At 41.7% G+C, this 17,880-nt stretch overlaps 1 protein-coding gene across 3 annotated transcripts in view; it reads right to left on the reverse strand.

Annotated features, from left to right (window-relative positions):
• CALN1 (calneuron 1) overlaps nt 1-17,880 on the reverse strand; it is a 462,927-nt gene that overhangs the window by 87,634 nt on the left and 357,413 nt on the right. The window lies entirely within an intron of this gene.

Raw genomic sequence — 17,880 nt, forward strand, 5'->3', positions numbered from 1 at the left:
AGGGGCCCAAGAGATAGCAGAGAGGAAGTTCCCAAGCATCATTCCACAGCAAAGGGCAGGAGGGTAACCATGGCAACCTTCAAAGAAGGGCCAGAGGATCCTCCCAGGGCTTTGGGTACCGCTTGGATTCTCACAGGCCTCTAGGATGAGGAGGCACTCCTAGAACATGACAGAGATTGAATTTCCTGACACGCTGGTGAAGGAATCTTAGAGCCAGATTAAATCTGATTGTGAGGTGAGTTAATAGACACTCGGGAACACAGCGGATTTTGGCTATATTTGTCTATGCCCCGAATGTGCACTGTAAATGAAAGTCACAGAAAGCAGAAGAGTTTCACATGTTCCAACAATTACTCAAGGGTGATTAGTTTGATCCTTAAATTGATCTCATCAACCTAAGGTGAGGTTGGGAAAGAAATTAACCTGACACAGCGCTAATTCTACATTGGATGGCATTCTCAGGGTTGACTCTATTTTCTGGAGCAGCTTGGATGCCGCCACAGGAGGAATGTAACTACTTCATCACTATTGTCGAGTGAACTTTGCTCTGCCTTTCTGTGGTTGCATGGCTCAGTCTGGCCTCCAAATTCAGGAATGACCCCAAGCCCAGTCCACCTCTACTGACCTCCTTTCCATCCCCTCCCTTTTCCCATCTGGTTCTCTGTGGATGACTCTTGTATTTATTTCTCTGGTACAATCTCTTCCCTGATGAGATGGATAAGGCATGCCCTTCTTGTGTTTCTCCTTTCCTCTCATGGTATTTCCACACTCGTGATACTCCTGACATTAGATGTACAGGTTTTTCCCACATCAAACAATTCTCTGTAGGACACCAGTACCTAGGAAAGTCTGTGGCACAAAATAGGGACTCCAAAGCATTTGATGCTGAATGAATAAATGAATGAACCTCCACTTACCTAACAATGTAGAATGAAAACAGGAATGAGAGGCTGCCTTTAAGAGCTCTCAGAACTCAGAAGCATAAGGCTCCTAAGTTGTCAATTCCTCTTTTCCCCTTCCTCCTATTTCTTCTTAGGAATACAACGAGCAAGAGGTAACAACCTAAACAGCTTGCACATCTCAGGAGAGTCGAGATGCCTCCCTCCCCTGTAGCAAGGCATTAGACAGGGCTGAAGAATTACCCTATCAAGCCACAGAATTCCGTGAAAATCAATGGGATGGGAAATGGGACAAAGGCTACAGGTCCTGGGGAAGGAGGAGGTGGGTAGTGGGCCATGAAGTCATCAAACTCTGTACTTGGGCCATGTTGGTCCATCAGTGGTAGGAGATGCTGGGGACAGATTCTTAAAAAAAAACAAACACAGTCTTTCTCTTAGAAAGTGAGCTCTGTCTGGGCAAAGTGAGTAAAGTCAGGAAAGTGCTGAGCTTAGCACATTTAACGACAAATGAAACAAATAAACAAGAGTGAGACGCACTGACCTAGGGCAAAGAGACTTGCCAAATGTTTCCGACTATCACAGATCCCTGACTCTCCATCCCTACAATTCTATTTTCATCCTTGTCCCTCTTCGGGGAGAAATTCACAGGAGTATTGCAAAGGTTGCCATACAGCCTGAAAATCAGGAAGGAACCACAGAAGTAATAAATTCATTTCCATAGTAACAGGCTCCAAACCACCCCTGCTGCCAGTAGAATGAACCGATCTGATTCATTCCAGCAAACGTATCCACAGGAATGGTGCAAAGAAGTCAGTCTGAGAGTCCAGAGAAATAGCTTGCTCAGAAATTCAGGGTGGGTTCCAAGTCCTAACAAACAATCTGACACAATTTTAACACAACTATGAAAGGAAGTAGCAAGTTTTCTCTGCTTTGAAGGGAGTGATTCATCATCTCACTGTAACCCACAAAGCCCTCATCCCCTGAGGCAAATGTCCCTTTTGAAAGCTTCATTATTAAATCCAGCTGGGTTCACATGACAACTCAAAGTCATGGCACCCCAAGCGGCCCGAAGTGCCCCGGGAGAGATTTCAAAGCCAGCCCTTCCTTCAGTGTCCACCATTTTCACCGCTTCTGCTTCACCTAGCAGTCAAGTCCTTGTGCTGAAAGGGATGGAGACATAGGTTCACCTGCTCATTCGTTCATTCAACAGTTCTGACATGTCTTCTATTCTATGGGTGTGGTATTAAGCACTGAGGAGGCCAAAGGGCTGAGAAAGGGCACTTGTTCTTAAAGAACTCATATTCTGCTGGGGCACAGGGACATGTCACAAAGCCACAACAATGTGGAAATGTCAAAATAGGATCAAGAACTTAGAGGAGAGAGTCTACCTCAATCTGAGGTGATGGAGTTGCATCTTACAGAATGAATGAGATTCTGCAAAGGGAAAATTCTTTTCTTTAAAAATGTTTAATTGGATGATAATTGCTTTACAGCATTGTGTTAGTTTCTGCTGTATGACAATGTGAATAAGCTCTTAGTATATGTATACACACATTCAAGGGCTTCCCAGTTGGCGCTAGTGGTAAAGAACTCATTTGCCAATGCAGGAGACCTAAGAAATGCAGGTTCAATCCCAGGGTCAGGAAGATACCCTGGAGGAGGTATGGCAATCCACTCCAGTATTCTTGCCTGGAGAATCCCACAGATAGAGGAGCCTGGTGGGCTACAGTCCGTAGGGTCGCAAACAGTTGGACACAGCTAAAGTAACTTAGCACACATGCATGCGTACACACATTCCCTCCCTCTTGAGTTTCCCCCTCCCCTTCCAACCCATCCCTCTAGTTCATCACAGAGCAGTGAGCTGAGCTCCAAAGGGAAAATTCTTAACAGAGGAAATTCTAAAGTTTCAAACATGAAGACATAACAAGGATGGTGCATACAGGGAGTGGTGGGGATTGTGTGTGGTCGGGTGGGGGTGTTGAAGGAGAGCTGTGTGAGGTTGGCAAGGCAGGTTAGGTTTTTTATCAGGCAGGACTTTGCAACTCTATTCAAGTCTGTGGGCTTGATCCATTAGGGCAAGTGCACTGGGCAAACACTGCTGATGGTCTTTGGCCAGCAAGTTCGTGATGATGTCTGTAGTTTAGGAAGAGAGCCTGGACAGCAACTGCGGAGGCAGGGAGACTAGATGGCGGGGCTGGGGGTGTGCTCTAATCTGTAGGAGTCAAAGCAAGAGGTGATAAATGTGTGACCTAGGACAGTTGCTGCTGTCCAGAGAGATGGGATGCAGACAAGACATGTTTAGGAATTTAGAATCATCAGAACTAGGTGACAGGATGGAGTTGGAGGATGAGGGAGGAGGAGTACAGGATGACATGGCTTATCCTTAGTGACAGAGTGAACAATGCTACTGAAAATGTGTGTGTAGAACAAGCTGCATCGGAGGAAGAGCACCTCTGATGGTGGAAAAGGTGAGTGGGCTTGAAGGTCGATCATCCTTCACTGCCCAGGACAGCCTCCCACTACAAAGAATTATCTGGCCTCCAAATGTCATGTTGAAGTTGAACAAACTTGTTTTAACCTGATGGCTACAATCTAGTTACAATGAGATAAAAATTAAATTGAGATTAAAACTAAAATAAGTTAAAATGAGATGTTTCTGGGATGTCTGAGGTTATGTTCAGAATTTCTTTCTTTAAACATATTCCATTTCATTTTATTATTCATTGTTTAAGAAAATATTTATTTGACAGTGCTAGGTCTTAGTTGCGGCATGCCGGAGGGATGCGAGGTCTTCAGCTGGAGATCTTTTTTAGTTATGGGATGTGGGATCTAGTTCCCGGACTAGGGGTTGAACCTGGGCCCCCCTGCATTGAGAGCATGGAGTCTGAGCCACTGGACCACAGGGAAGTCCCTATTATTCATTTTATTTTTATTATTTTTGACCACACCACATGGCATGTGTGATCTTAATTCTCTGACTAGGGATCAAACTGGCACCCTGTGCAGTGGGAGTGCAGAGCCCACCACTGGACCGCTAGGGAAGTCCAGCTTAGAATTTCAAAAACACAGTACTGTGAGGTGGAGCCTTAGGATTCCCTGTGAGCCTTCATTCTTCTCGAGACTTGAATCTTTGTGGGAATGGAAGGAAAGACTTAAGGAGAGGCTAAGGAAATAATGCTGGGTCAAAGGTCATCTTGGGGCACTCTGTGGATGTTTGCTTTGCCAGTCAGGGTAGAGCTGCCTCCCATGGTGCTGCCCAGCAAGATATTATGAAGTTGATAAAACCTCGCAAGATTTATCAAGCTTGGAAAATTTGGTCTCTTCTATTTTGTCAAGTTGCCCAGGATTCAAAAATCCCATCGCTACTGAAAGTGGGTCCTGGCACCTAATACCCTAACCAGATTTCCAAGTCCTATTCCTTCATCACATCCTCTGGTTGAATTTATATACGGGTTTATTTCTGGACTAACCCATCATTCTGTTGATTTCACTGATTTAAATCCTGTAGCGTTATAAAATGTTTTATTATTCTGTTGAAAACGTTAATTATTCTTTCCAGCATCACTCAACCCAAAATTTCTTTTCCTCTTCATATTCTCAAGATTTTATCCTTCTAGATAGAATTAGAATACATCTGTCATTTCACTAAAAGTTCCATTGGTATTTTGATTCATATTGCATTAACTTATGCATTAACTTGAAAAAATAACCTTATATCTTTACTATATTTATTTTGCTTTCTGAGAGATAGATACGCTTCTTTAATCAAATCTTATTTTAACTCTTGGTAGTTTACTTTATATCATTATTGTATATTTCTTATTATGGTTATTCTTCTGTGCTTTGTTTTTGTTGTTCTTAGGAATGAAGTCATATTCCATATTTCTCACTGATTTTTTCTAAATAAGGAAAACTGACTTTGTAACATTTTTGTTGTATTGTGCTTTATTGATGAATTCTAATTTTATTTCTAGAATTATATCTAGTGATTCTCTTGTCAGTTTTATCACATTTTAATTGTTCTGCTTGTTTTTAGTTCATTGGATTGCCTACAACTTTTAGATGAATGTCAAGTAATTATGACGATCATGATTTTTTATTCAGTCGACTAATGATTATTTTGTTTCTGGTTTTGGTGGGAATGTTTCCCGTGCATCATCTTTGGCTGGGTTGATTTCCCCTCTTCCCTGGTGGGTGAAATTTCTGATTTGGTCTCATGGGGACTGAATTCTGACATAAATATTGCATTCATGCCACGAGGCCACCAGAGCTGCCTCTAAGAGTTATGATAGAATAACAAACTAATACAAAGGGGAACAAAATTACCTTGAAAAAAGAAACTGAGAGGAAGAATTAGGTCTTCCAGAAATGCACTCACTGGTTACATCCACCCAGACAGAGTTCACACTTGACTCCAGCTGAGTACAAAGCAACACGTAAATAGTTCCACAACGTTGTTGTCTTAGATGCTGAACTAGTTGGAGGGCTGTTACAAATTTCAATTGTTAAGAAGCTTGGAACCATGCTGGCCATAAAAATATCTTGATATGCTTATTTCCTGAAAATAATGATCTCAGTAAGCCATCTAAAATAGGAGTCGAAAGCCTATATAATGCCTGCTGTGTCTCAGAAGTCAATTGAATTCTACAAAGGGCACTGGTTATTATGAAAATGACACATACAATGTCTTTCAGTTTCAATAATGTATGCTTAATTTTTTAAAACAGTCTGTTCATTTGGAGGCATCACCCAGATGTGAGAAAGGGTGTGACTTGATTGCTAATGTCACATTTCTTTGCAGGACATGAAGCCTCACAGACAACGTGAATACTTAAAACTCTGGGACTCTATAAACTTGATAGTTGATGGCTGATTTGTCACAAACGATCATCTCTCTATTAAGTCAGCATGTCCTGGGAGAATTTGGTTCTCTCTTGCAAGCTCAGCATTTTCTAATGTTTAATAAAAGATTAGGTTTCCAAGAAATAGCTGAGCTGGTTAAAATGGGATCCACTTACAAGTTCTGATGCAACAGTTTCCAAACTCTCACTAAAATACGTGTGAAAGAACAAGAAATAATAAACGCTGTAATTAGACCAGAATCTTGAAGGAATCCACAGATGAAGGCCTGTGGTGATGGATTAACAAAGCCTTGTGTAGGTCCATGAAATTTCTTCCTCTAGTGTATGAACAGAAGGGGAAAAAGGCTTTGGAAAACCATCAGCATCTCCTTCAGGCCCTGAGAGCCACAGACTAAATCAACAACAAAGCTGTTGAAGGTGGAAGAGATATGGGGGTGCTGTTAGCCCCTCCCTATCTTCCCTTCCACCATAATCTCTTTCTCTGCCCATGTGGAGTCTGCAACCCTCAAATAACACTCTGCTCCCAAGTACAGGACTGGAGAGCTTCATGGAAGGAAGGTCCTCACTTGCAAAGCCCTACATGTGGACCAATTTGGAGACTGGAATGTGCTGAGGTAGAGGTTTTCCTGTACTTTATCTTTTCTCTGTTTCAGGAAACCAGAAAATAAAGGAAAGTGAAAGTGAAAGTCGCTCAGTTGTGTCCCACTCTTTGTGACCCCATGGACTATACAGTCCATGGAATTCTCCAGGCCAGAATACTGGAGTGGGTAGCCTTTCACTTGTCCAGGGATTGAACCCAGGTCTCCCGCATTGCAGGCAGATTCTTTACCAGCTGAGCTGCAAGGGAAGCCCAAATAAGGCCACAGAAAGACCTCATCTCAGTCCAATAGAAACTTACTAGATGAACACTGGTGAAAAGCAAACAAAACACAAGTCCCTGGAAACCTGCAAGCAGCTCTGGACTTAAACGCATCCTCCAGACACAGATATGTCAGGGTTTTTCTACCAGCAGCCAAAGGGGCTTCCCTGGTAGCTTGGTGGTAAAGAATCTGCAAGTCAATGTAGGAGACTTGGGTTCGATCTCTGGATTGGGAAGATCCCCTGGAGAAGGAAATGGCAACCCACTCCAGTATTCTTGCCTGGGAACTTCCATGAACAGAGGAGCCTGGTGGGCTATGGTCCATGGGGTCACAAAGAGTCAGACATGACTTAGCGACTGAGCATGCACACACCAGCACCCAAAGTGTCAGTGAGCAGAGCCAAGGATTTGCCACACGGGCCATGTGTTGGTAAATACTAACTCTGCATACATTTCTTCTTGTTCAAAATCCAAAAAAAAATTTTAAACTTAACAATGGACCTATGGAAAGCTACTCTAATCCAAAGTAAAGGGGATATAACCATGAGTACTCAGGGTAAGTATGTATCTTTGATATATATTTCCTAAAGATACAGAAGGCAATAAATCGAGTATTTGTTCAATATCAACAGGATACAAGGAGAAGAGGAGCTGGAGAAAGATAACATCTTTCTAGGCTTCAAAATATTTCAATACATAGTGTTCACATTCAAGGTCCAGCAAACATTCAAAAATAGTGTGGCAAATGAAGAGAACACACCATGAGCCAGGACCAATAGAAATAACAGAGAATAGAAACAGACCTGCAGGGGCTTCAACACTGAGGTTACAGATACAGACTGTAGAACAAGGAGGCTTACAATACGCATGATGAAATAAACCAGGCTTGACAATTTTGGCAATGAATTGGAAACTGTCAAAAAGAACACAGACATTGCAAATTTTAAAAAGAAACAGAGAAAAGAACTAAATGTGATCATCACCAAATATTAAAAAGTTAATGGAAAGGGTTCAGGAGCAGATTTTACACAGCTGATAGAAGGATTTATGAATTGAAATATAGGTCAGACAAATACTCCAGAAATAAACAGATAGAGGTAGAAGAGTATACCAGACATAAAGGATGCAGGGAGAGGATCTGACATAAGATAATTTGAGTGGCAGAAGGAGGGGAAAGAATGTGGCGGAAGTACTATGTGAGGATTTAAAGGCTCACATATGCAATCCATGGTTTGAAGAAGCCCAATAAAGCTCAAGGAAGACACATAGAAATCTATGGGACTTCCTTGGCTGTCCAGTGGCTAAGACTCTAAGCTCCCAGTGCTGGGGGCTCACGTTCAACCCCTGGTCAGGGAACTAGATTCCACATGCCACAGCTGAGAGTTTGAATGCTACAATGAAAACCCAACAGCCAAATAAATAAATATTAAAAAAAAAAAATCTGCCTTGCAATGCAGGGGACTTGGTTCAATCCCTGGTCAGGGAACTAAGATCCCACATGCTGCAGAGCAACTAAGCCCATGCACTGCAACTACTGAGCCCAAGCACTGCAATAACTGAGCTCGTGGGGCACAGCTAGAGATCATGCACCACAACAAAATATCCCACATGACACAATAAATGTTCCATGTGCCTCAGCTAAGACATAAGGTAGCCAGAAAATAGATAAATAATTACAAGCATTTTTTTTTAAAAGAAAGAAATCCACAACTAGGGTCTTCACTGGTGGTCCAGGTTAAGACTCAGCACTCCCAATGCAAGGGACCTAGGTTTGATCCCTGGTCAGGGAAATAGATCCCACAAGCTGCAACTAAGAGTTCACATGCTGCTACTAAAGATCCTGCATGCCACAAATAAGATGGAAGATCCAGTGTGCTGCAACTAAGATCTGGCCCAGTCAAGTAAATATTTTTTAAAAATCCACAGCTAGACAAGTCGTAGTAAAACTGCAAAATGCAAAGAGAGAGCAGAACCCCTCAAAGCGGCCAGAAAAAATAATGACAGACAATCCTTAAAGAAGTGAAAAATAGACAGCTGACAGATTACTTTCACAGAAATAATATTCATTGTCTTTTTAGCAACAACAGAAGCAAGAAGAAGATGGAATAATACAGTCACATCAAGGATGGGGAAGGAGCTATTTGCCTAGAAATTTATTTCAGAAATAAGGGCCACAACTATCAGAAATTTGAAGGCCAAAGTATAATGGTTGCTGCTGCTGCTAAATCGCTTCAGTCATGTCCAACTCTGTGCGACTCCATAGACGGCAACCCACCAGGCTCCTCCGTCCCTGGGATTCTCCAGGCAAGAACACTGGAGTGGGTTGCCATTTCCTTCTCCAATGCATGAAAGTGAAAAGTGAAAATGAAGTTGCTCAGTCGTGTCCGACTCTTTGCGACCCCATGGACTATAGCCTACCAGGCTCCTCCATCCATGGGATTTTCCAGGCAAGAGTACTGGAGTGGGTTGCCATTGCCTTCTCCGATAATTGTTGAACTCTATATAATCATATATCTATGAAACCAAAAAGAATCAGATTCAATAGGATTAATGAAATTCAGTAAAATCCCGAAACTTCTCTAGAGCAATATGATAAAGAAAAAAATTCCACACACACACACTCACCACACACACACACATACACACACACACACACAAAACTTCCCTCTTCTATCGATACTTTCCCTCACAAACCCCCAACCACACACATACCCTTTATAAAATGTCAAGAAATAAAGCTAACAAGAATATATGAGACTTTCATGGGAAATAGTGAAAATCTCCACTGAAATTTATAAAGGAAAAATAAACATTTAGAGAGCTATTCCACATTCTTGAATGGCAAAAGCCTATATCTTAAAGGTGCCTGCTCTTAAAGTAATTTAATAAACATGCCAATGATATTTACTTTGGAATTAGAAAAAGCATCCTAAAGTTGATATGAAAAATAAACATAGAATAATAATGTGAAAGGACTGAATCTCCAGATATTAAAGCATAAAATATAGCTCAGAATAATTGACAAGCTGTGGTAATGATGGAGTAACCAACATATGTGTCTGTGGCCCAGAATATGCCTCGATGTATACAATGTATTAGGATATTTGGTTCTCTGGGGAAAAACTCAAGTGAAATACTCATCATGTAAATAAAAGTAAATTCTAGAAAGATTTAAGAATTTAATGTTTCTAAACCAAGCTATATAAAAAAGACCTTCATGACCCAAATAACCACGATGGTGTGATCACTTACCTAGAGCCAGACATCCTGGAATGTGAAATCAAGTGGGCCATAGGAAGTATCACTAATGAACAAAGCTAGTGGAGGTGATGGAATTCCAGTTGAGCTATTTCAAATCCTAAAAGATGATGCTGTGAAAGTGCTGTACTCAACATGCCAGCAAATTTGGAAAACTCAGCAGTGGCCACAGGACTGGAAAAGGGCAGTTTTCATTCCAACCTCAAAGAGAGGCAATGTCAAAGAATGCTCAAACTACCACACAATTGCACTCATCTCACACTCTAGCAAAGTAATGCTCAAAATTCTCCAAGCCACACTTCAACAGTATGTGAACCGAGAACTTCCAGATGTTCAAGCCGCATTTAGAAAAGGCAAAGGAACCAGAGATAAATTGCCAACATCTGTTGGATCATCGAAAAAGGAAGAGAACTCCAGAAAAACATCTACTTCTGCTTTATTGATTATGCCAAAGCCTTTGACTGTGTGTATCACAACAAACTGTGGAAAAATTTTCAACAGATGGGAATACCAGACCACCTGACCTGCCTCTTCAGAAATCTGTATGCAGGTCAGAAAGCAACAGTTAGAACTGGACATGGAACAACAGACTCATTCCAAATCGGGAAAGGAGTACATCAAGGCTGTATATTGTCACGCTGCTTATTTAACTTATATGCAGAGTACATCATGCAAAATGAAAGGCTGGATGAAGCACATGCTGGAATCAAGATTGCCAGGAGAAATATCAATAACCTCAGATATGCAGATGATACCACCCTTACAGCAAAAAGGGAAGAACTAAAGAGCCTCTTGATGAAAGTGAAAGAGGAGAGTGAAAAAGTTGACCTAAAGCTCAACATTCAGAAAACTAAGATCATGGTATCCAGTCCCATCACTTCATGGCAAATAGATGGGAAAACAATGGAAACAATGAGAGACTTTATTTTGGGAGGCTCCAAAATCACTGCAGATGGTGACTGCAGCCATGAAATTAAAAGACGCTTGCTCTTTGGAAGAAAAGCTCTGACCAAACTAGACAGCATATTAAAAAGCAGAGACATTACTTTGCCAACAAAAGTCCATCTAGTCAAAGCTATGGTTTTTCCAGGAGTCATGTATACCCATGAGAGTTGGACTATAAAGAAAGCTGAGTGCCGAAGAATTGATGCTTTTGAAGTGTGGTGTTGGAGAAGACTCTTGAGAGTCCCTTGGACTCCAAGGAGATCCAACCAGTCAATCCTTAAGGAAATCAGTCTTGAATATTCATTGGAAGGACTGATGCTGAAGGTGAAACTCCAATATTTTGGCTACCTCATTTGAAAAGACCCTGATGCTGGGAAAGATTGAAGGCGGGAGGAGAAGGAGACGACAGAGGATGAGATGGTTGGATGGCATCATTGACTCAATGGACATGAGTTTGAGCAATCTCCAGGCATTGGTGAGGGACAGGGAAGCCTGGTGTGTAGCTGTCCATGGGGTCATGAAGAGTCAGACACAACTGAGCAACTGAACTGAACTGAACTGAACTGAACTGCAACCAAGCTATGGCAGGCTTCCCTGGTGGCTTAGCCATAAAGAATTCACCTGCAATGTGGGTTTCATTCCTGGGTAAGGAAGATCCCTTGGAGAAGGAAATGGCAGCCCACTGCAGTATTCTTGCCTGGGAAATCCCATGGATACAGGAGCCTAGTGAGCTACAGTCCATAGGGTCACAAAAGAGTTGGACATGACTTGGTGACCGAAGAACAATAACAACAAACCAAGCTATAAATCATAAAAGTTAGAAGGATAGCTATCTAACTCATGACTAAATGGGGAAAGAATTTTTAATTATAAACACGATGGAGTAAATAACAAAATTAAAAATTTCTGGTTCTGTCAACTTCAAATTTTTAAAACTTTACCATGACAAGAAATGAGAAACAAAACAACAACACAAAGGAAACTTGTAAAATATTCTCCATGATTGTGATAGCCATTTAACATCCTGAATCTTGGAGCTTTTGTACATTAATAAGTGAAACAGTTGCTTTTAGAGATTAATAAGGAGACAGTTTGGGTCACAGAAATGAAAATGCAAGTAGCTCTGATTATCTTTTGAAATGGCGTATTTAAATGAGAAACTTAAAAAAAAATATCAAATTGGTAAAACTTAAAATACATACATATATACACATTTATGTATTATTTTGACATATATTTTAATGCTGAGAGTGTTTAATGTTGTGAAATGGACACTCTCAATGGCTCTTCTGGGGGCAGTGTACTTGGTGTAACCTCTCCAACATGTTCTGTCAGTCATTACTATAAATGCTTTTTGCTGTGGAGTTTGGCATCAGTTAAACATAACCGTCCATTCTCCAAGCTTTGGAAAGTGCAGTTCAGTTATAGACAATGTATTTCCGGGCCAGGAGCTAGCAGGCAGTGAAGGAAACTAAGACACTGAGCCAGAGGCTTGGGATGTGTGGGGAGCTGTTTACGGGGTTCAGAATTCAGGGAGGAATACAAAGCCCAGGACAGCAGGCACAGGTCACAATGAGGTTAAGATCAATGGATATCAAGTTTCAGTTAAGCAAAATGAATAAGCTTTAAAGATAGGCCATACAACAATGATCTTGGAGTCAACAATCAAGTATCGTACACTTGAAATCTGTTAAAAGGGTAAATTTCATGCTAAGTCTTTTTACCACAATAAAATTAAAAACAAAAAGCAATAAACTAACTTTAGTCAGGAGCCAAGAAGACAGCAGGGCTTCCCTGGTGGCTCAGAGGTTAAAGTGTCTGCCCTCCCTGGGTCGGGAAGATCCCCTGGAGAAGGAAATGGCAACCGACTCCAGTACTCTTGCCTGGAGAATCCCATGGAGGGAGGAGCCTGGTAGGCTACAGTCCATGGGGTCGCAAAGAGTCGGACACGACTGAGCGACTTCACTATACACTATAAGAAGACAGCAAAGAAGGCAGCTCAGCTGGATGGAAGAGCCTTGACTCAGCAAATAATAGAGAACAGGAGCTTTAGACCAGGCCCTGCATGAATGCTGTGAATCCAATTGTAACAAGATTGATGCATTCTAGCACCAGGGAGCTGATAGTGTAGCAAGGGAGACTGGAAATAAGATAAAAGCACTCCATCTGCTCCTTAAAGCAGGCAAACAGACAAAATAAGGCAAGTTTCCATTGAGTGTGATGAAGGAAATACACATGACACTGAGACAGAGTTAGGGTGTGGGCTCTACTTACAGAGTAAAGAAGAAGGGAAGGAGGTGAGACTGGCAGCAGCCCAGTGACAGTTGTGTTGTTCAGGTGGTAAACAGGTGCACAGTGTCTCTTTGCGGGGAAAGACATGGCTGCATGTATCTTTTTCTTTTTTTTTTTTTTAAGTATAGTCAATTTACAACTTTGTGCTAGTTTCAGGTGTACAGCAAAGTGACTCAATTATACATATCTTCTTTTTTAGATTCTTTTCTCATATAAATTATCACAGAACATTGAGTTGAGTTCCCTCTGCTATACAGTAGCTCCTTGTTGGTTATCTATCTTATATAGACTAGTGTGTGTGTATTCATCCCCAGCTCATGATTTATTCCTCCCCTCTCTACTTTGGTAACCATAAGTTTGTTTTTGATTATCTGTAAGTCTATTTCTGTTTTGTAAATCAGTTCATGTACTTCTTTTCTTTCTACTTATTTCAATTAGATTTCACATACGTGTGATACCCTATGGTATTTGTCTTTCTCTGTCTGGCTGACTTAGTATGATCATCTTTAGGTTCATCTGTGCTGCTGCAAATGACATTATTCCATTCTCTTTATGGCTGGGTAATAGTCCATTGTATACATGTGCCACGCCTTCTTTACCTGTTCCTCCATCAGTGGACATTTAGGTTGCTCCCATGTGCTGGCTGTTGTGAGCAGTGCTGGTGAACACTGGGGTGCATGTATCCTTTCAGATTATGGTTTTCTCTGGATATAGGCTGCATGGACTGTTGAGGCCCATGGCTCTGCTCCACTTACTGCCTTCATGCATTTGGATGGGGAGGTGTCCTGCCTGGTTCAGGTGGGGGCTGGAGGGCAGGGCCTGAGGCTTCCACCCTGGGCGGGGCCCTGCTGGCTATGGAGCGGGAGCTGTGCTCTGGATGTGGTTTGTGTGTGTGCTTCCTCTGGCCTTTGCTGCGTAGACTAATTGAACATTTAAGTGATTGTTCCACTTCATAAAGTATGGTCCAGGGAGGCACTGTGCAAAATGCTAAATCAATTTATTTCTAAACAGAAATGAGGTTTTAAAAAATAAACCAGTTAAATGAAGTCTTGATGTATTTCATCACAGGGTCCACAGAACAGTGCACTTTCCTCTCTGTAAAGTCATGTTCACACATTCTTGCATGGCAAAGCAAAATGATAAATTGGGGGAGGTGGGGTTTGAATGGTAACATTTCTTTTCTCGCTTTCAAAGGTCAGTGATTCTCCATGCATAAACTATGAAGAACACCAGGCGGGACTTCAATATCAGCAGAATAATATAGTGGGTAAGAACCTGGTTTGCAGTCAGGAAAAAGACCTGAACTCTAATTTCAGTTCTTTTTTCATGTGGTTTTGGGGGCAAAATGCTTAACTTCTGGGCCCCAGTTCCCTCATGTCTGAAAGCAGTAACACTTACTTTACCAGGTCTTGCTGAGAATTAGACGATTCATAATAACAGTAGTAATCAACCCATATTAAGCCCTTATTATGTGAGAGGCATAAAGGTTAGCACTCTGTGGATTCTCAGATGCAGATATCTCTGAAAGGTGAAAACAGCTGAATTCCCATTTTAGAGCTGGTATTTGTAATGCACAGAGTATACAAGGCTTGTTCTTCTACCAGTCTGTAAGATGACTTGTCATGCTCATATTTTGTATTCAAAAGTGTTAGGTCTGATGATATCTTGTCCCCAGAGATAAAAGACTAACAAAAAATGTATGTGCATGAATATGTATGTGTGCATGAAAGATTACTCTATCAAATTAGAAATGTTCCCACAGAAGATTACTGTGGATTTAAGATATAGACTTCAAACTATTACTCTAATCATCTTTTGACATCTATTTCACTTATGTTGGCCACCCATGTGGCATGTGAAATCTTAAGCTCCCCTACCAGGGATCAAACCAGCACTCACTGCATTGGGACCAAGGAGTCTTAACCACTGAACCTCCAGGGAAGTCCCTGTCCTAGTCATTTTTACTTGGTTCTGTAACCCTTAGGACACAAGATTTTTCTTGACTTCTCATTTTGCATCTGCAATGAACTCATATTTAATCCTCCCTCTCATTCACTGACTCTCATTGCTCTCAACCTCCACCCCAAATTATCCCATTTTGGGCCCTTGCCTCCCACTAATTTAAGCTTCAAATGTTGCAAACTGGGACACTTCTTCTATACTTACACCCCATAATTTTTTTTTAAATCACATTGTTTTATTTTGGAATTATCTTTCTTCCAATTTAGACTCAATCACAGAATGTAAGAGAATAGCTATTTCCAATGCCAAAGGAAGACAGAACATAAATCAAAAAGTTCATGTTGAAAAGATACTGAGGCTCCTGGAGGAAGACCAAACCTAAAGGTGACCAGGGAAGTAGGGAAGCTCCAAGGATGGAAGACAAAAATTACTTTCCTTTAATTTTCAACATTCTCAGATTTAGGGGAAGAGCAGACAATAGTAAAGGACACCATGAAATGCACTGAACAACGCATAACTAGGCTGCTTTGATCCAAAACTCTACTTTCTCTCCTGTCCCTGTTTGGTGTCTTGACCACTTCCTTAAGAAGGGTTAGGCCATTATACCTTAATTAAAGGTTGTAGAGTCTCTCAGTGGGGAATGAGTCCAACTGGGACTAGAACCCTGTGCTGCAAGGCTGCAGTGTTGTGTGCACACAGTTGGGGCAGATTCTGGACAAAAGATGCAAAAAGACAAAAAAAAAAAAAAAAAGCTGAACTGCCACTTCTGAAGAGCCAGGAGCAAAAGCAGGGTACTGTGCTACTGTGCCTGCCCCCTGCACTCAACACCACCTAAGGGGTGGGCAAACCACCTAAGCCACACCTCTGGCCAGACCCCGGAACATACCCCTTCCCTCCTCCCCTATAAAGAACAAGCTTGCCCCCCTCAGGGAGCAAGTGAGCAAGGGAACCTGTTACTTGTCCTCACTCCCCTCCTGCTGCAGCAGGGGCCCCCATAAAGTCTTGCCTGAATTTCTTTAAAAAAAAAAAAAAGTGGGATAAGACGAGCACAGAAATGTCCTCCTCATTCAGCATTCAGAAAGGAAATGGAGCCAGGGGCTCTAACAAGTGGTCAACCCGGCCTGCTTGAGCTGACAATGCCAAGTCAAAAGTGTTCACCACCAGTCCCTGTACCAATGAATTAACTGGGCCTTTTGATCCAGGACACATCAGGGAAAATCCATATCTATATCATCTAGGGATGTCCATTAGGGGATCCAGCAACTTCTTTTTTTCTAATTTTTATTTTACGTTGGGATATAGTTGATTAACAAAGATGTGTAGAATGGGCATCATCAAAACATCTACAAACAATAAATGCTGGAGAGAGTTTGGAGAAAAGTGAAAACCCTCCTATACTGTTGTTAGGAATGTAAATTGGTAAAGCCACTATGGAAAACAGGATGGAGTTCCCTAAAAAACTAAGAATAGCGCTACCATATGATCCAGCAATTCCACTCCTAGTGGTATCTGCAGAACACCATGGTTCAAAAGGATACATGCACCCCAGTGTTCATCACAGCACTGTTTACAACAGTCTAGACAGGGAAGCAACCTAAATGTCCATTGACAGAGGAACAGATAACAACTTCTAGTCATACTTTTATGCATCTTCCTGTTTCCTTTCTGGACATAAAACCTTAGGATTATATAATCATAATCTTATTTTTATACAATATTTAATTTTAAGGTTCCCATTGTGTTAAACTAGCTTTACCTGTCAGACCTAACTTCCTCGAGATGAAGTCATGTTGTAAGGACAGATATATTCTTCTCATACAAAAAAATGATTCCTCCTTTACACAAACACTTGCCGATTAAAAAACAAAGAGCAAGACAAAAACAAACAAACAAACAAAACCTATGCTGGCTGCTAAAGTGGGTATTTTGTGTCTGACATCTTAGGCATATTACCTTCATTGCCCCATAATAATCCTCTCAACCTGTGCATCTCAGACTGATGGGATGAAGTTGGGCAGACACTCATCAGAACAGGATTGGGATGAAATACAGGCCACCCCAACTTTATGTCATACTGATGGTACTTCAAGCTGAAAGTCAGATTTCTCCCCAAGTTACATGGTGGACCTTTGATATCACTGGGTTCCCTTTATATGAACGCTGTTTATAATTCACAAGTGGATGCACTGTTTAGGAGAATCTGGGTTATGCTGCTGTAACATGCCAAAGACCGTCAGTGACTGTCCCTCAGAGACAGAGGTTCCATTAGTTTATGATGCTGCCATGTGGACACAAGGCCCAAGGGTTTGCCTTGGTTGGGGGAACATGTGCAGAGTCATCTAACGGCTCTTAAATGTGTTCGTCCCAGAAGCAACGCACACTGATTCTGCTTTAGTTTCACTTGCTAAATCAAGCCATGTGGCCATGCCTAACTTCCAGGGGATGGGAAAGGTACTCCTCTCATGTGCTAAAATTCAAGATCAGGAAATCTTGGGGAACACTAGCCATGTCCACATGCAGGACATTTGCTGGTGTGGGCCACTCAGCATCCTCACCTAACAGGGCAGGTAATCCAAGCTGGACCAACTGTACCCTCTCTCCAGGGTATCCAATCCACCAAATGCTTCAGCTGGCTCCTCCCAAACAATGTTTATTTAGCCTGAAATACCACTGAATGAGCTGAATCTGGAGATCAGAGTCTCTCCAGAAAACTTTGAGTGGAGTTCTTGAGCGGAATTCAAAAACAACAGGAACAAAAATGGGCTCGTTCATTCTAGCTGCCTCCCTCAGCTAATCCTGTCAG

Source organism: Bos grunniens, chromosome 25, assembly GCF_055505025.1.
Source record: "Bos grunniens cultivar Pamir isolate PY7600 chromosome 25, Bosgru_T2T1.0, whole genome shotgun sequence".
Taxonomy (NCBI): Eukaryota; Metazoa; Chordata; class Mammalia; order Artiodactyla; family Bovidae; genus Bos; species Bos grunniens.